This window comes from Nasonia vitripennis, chromosome 4 (assembly GCF_009193385.2).
Source record: "Nasonia vitripennis strain AsymCx chromosome 4, Nvit_psr_1.1, whole genome shotgun sequence".
NCBI classification, from domain to species: domain Eukaryota; kingdom Metazoa; phylum Arthropoda; class Insecta; order Hymenoptera; family Pteromalidae; genus Nasonia; species Nasonia vitripennis.
This window is the reverse complement of record NC_045760.1, coordinates 22,918,762-22,921,840: the sequence shown is the minus strand read 5'-3', so window position 1 is coordinate 22,921,840 and position 3,079 is coordinate 22,918,762. Positions and strand designations below refer to the sequence as shown.

Sequence of the window (3,079 nt, the reverse complement as noted above, 5' to 3'; positions counted from 1 at the left end):
AACATTCTTAACATGATAAAAAAAGTAAATTATGTATTTTATTATATTTTATAATGAAAATTTGTGCGTTCCTCAATTTGACAAACCATACCGACCATCAACGGTCTCTTAGCAAACAATCAGAATCACGTGAATACATGCTTTACAACAATGTCCATCATATTTTTTCAAGAGAAGATCCTTAAAATGTTACTAAATTTCCGACTTGGAAAAGGTTGTATAGAATAATCATGTGAAATTTAGTAAAATCTATGATTATATAGCTTTATATTTTAAAGAAAATGTTTTATTTTGACCTCTGAAATCACCTCAATCAATAAGACATTTTTCGTATTTATTTAATTTAATCTTGTATAGGATTGTATATAGGAATGATACTCACTTACAAAAGTAATGACCATGCTTTATTGTGAAGCATTTAATCGATGATTAGTCGCCTGGTACAAGAAATTAGGAATACAAATTTTATTACATAACCTACAAACGCTTGAAACTGTTAGTGCTCAGCAGGCGACAAAATTTTAAATCTTTCTCAAAGCCTTTTCATTAACATGAATTCGAATACTATTAATGAACAAGAAGATTTTTAATTGATAAGTAAACAGTATCTTAGAATTAGCAAAATGTTTAATAATAATTAATAGTTATTATCTAAAAATTATAATTAATCATATACTTATACAAAACTATTTTTTTGATTTACATGTTGTTTATGTTCAATTCATCAAAGTTTGGTAATATTCGTTTTTTCCTGTTCTGAATTGTTTACGTTCAATTAATCCTTGTTTGATAATATTTCCATATTATTTATATTACTATTGTTACTTATTAATTGATTGTTTTTAAATAGATCAATAGCTGCAGGTTCTCGCCGTATCTGTTTTCTCTCAGTATATTTCGACACACTGTTATCTATATAAGTAGGAGTAACCCTTTATACTTATAAAGAATTTCCTCTAAGTATTATAATATGTAGGTTTTTTATTATATTTTCGGTATGCAATTATTTAAATTACTATGACTATGATTTATTGTAATTTCTGGTGCAATGTTATGTATAAATTGTAATAATTTTTGTCAATAAAGATCTGACGAGGTTGGATGTCACGCCAACAAAACGTCGTCAGTTAACACGGATTTTGTGGAGTTATTTATTTACAAGGGTTAACTCTCCTACATAAGACCTGATAAGGAGTGCACGAAGTGCACTAAGATTTCCTAGTGCCTTAAAGTTACACTCATTCGAATTGACTCGGACATAGTAGAAGACAGCAAAAAGATAATAGAACACTTGTGATAACAAAGTACGATATCTCAGAGACCCATAAGCTAGACACATGTAATACTTCCGAACCACACAATAGTACTCGAACATGCCGCAGGCTGACAGAAGGTGCAGTCGTAGGAGTTATAACCTTAACTTCTAACAGTCATCAATACTACGTAGCTCGTTCCCTGATCACCATCTTATAAAATATTCTTCATGGATGAGCTTCTTAAGAGTGCTAGCTATACCTAAATTTCCGAATTTGAACACTGGCACACTTTGGCACATTTTGGCACACTTTGGCACACTTTGACACACTTTAGCATACTTTGCCACACTTTGGCACACCCAATTATTTCCACTAGGGCCGGAAGTATTTTCCTCGACTAACTATGTATTTATTATTAAATATTTTAATTTTAAATGGTTGCAAAATATTCTTTATATTTTTCCGCACGTGGGATGATTCCGTGTTTTTGCAAATAATTATTCAGAAACGGTAAAATTAATCTCGACAGTTTTTACTGATATGTCGTCTGCTTCTGCAGCACGAGTCGGCAAAAAAGATAAACGAAAACTGCGTAAGTTTTTTCCCACCTTGAATTACCGCTTCTGAATAATTATTTGCAAAAAAACGGAATCATCCCACGTGCGGAAAAATATAAAGAATATTTTGCAACCATTGATTTATTAAAATATTCAATAATAAATCCGTAGTTAGTCGAGGAAAATACTTCCGAATGACTTAAAATCCGACGTTCTGATTGGCTATCTCAGAAGTACTCTTAATTTGATGCATATGTGAGAGAAATAAAAGAAAATTATAATGTTTCGCATTTGTCATAAATAAAGCGCGTCTTATCATTAATTCATTGCTTTCATTAAATTTAAATTATTGTTGGAATGGCTATTAAGTAGTTGAATATGACGCGGGTTCTATATTATCAATAAAATTATGATTGCAAATATAATGTATTTCTATAAATTACCTGTATGTAAATATAAACTATAACTAAATTAAAATCTTAAATGTAATAAAAATAGTTACCAATATATAGAAGTTGAGCAATTAGTGTCACACATAGATAAGATCTGCAATAAATAAAAAAAAATAATACTGAAGCATAGAAAATATAATAACAACTGTTTCTTAAAATTCAATAACTTCATTGAGTGTCTCAAAGTAGATTTAATTTAAAATTAATCCTTCACTTGTATTAAAATTTACTATTATCAATGAATAAAAATTGTAGTATTATTTATTAAACAATGAAATAAAAATAAACGTGTAAAACAGGCGTACACAAATTAAAATAAAAAAAAAATTTCGATCCTGCCAGGATTCGAACCTGGAATCTTCTGATCCGTAGTCAGACGCGTTATCCGTTGCGCCACAGGACCGTGATGAGCGAAGATCATATGGACAATTTTAGTGTTTGGCTATTTTTAACATGTAGTAAGAATTATATAATAGTACAAAATAGTTAACAAGTGGTAAACATTATATAACAGTACAAAAATTCGTAAAATTATTATAACACGTACTAAGTTGATAGTAGGTTAATAACTTATTTTCATCTTAGTTACAGGTATCGCAAATAAATTCTTTATCTAACACTTGGAATTGTTTTTCTGTGCAAACATATTTTATTATGTTATCAGATAATAATCAAAAATATAAATATTATATACGTATGTGCAGTTTTTTTCATAAATATTTTCTTATGTCCAAACATTTTCGAATACAAGATTGTGTAGTTTTTGTATAAAGTATTCAAAATAATAAGTATTTGGCTAAATACACTATTGCTA

The 3,079-nt window shown here is 28.9% G+C and overlaps 1 non-coding gene across 1 annotated transcript; it reads right to left on the bottom strand.

The window, feature by feature from the left end:
- Positions 1 to 2,595: 2,595 nt before the first annotated feature.
- Positions 2,596 to 2,668, bottom strand: TRNAR-ACG. The gene has a single exon. It is a non-coding gene; the product is annotated as a tRNA-Arg (tRNA).
- Between the last annotated feature and the right edge of the window lie 411 nt (positions 2,669 to 3,079).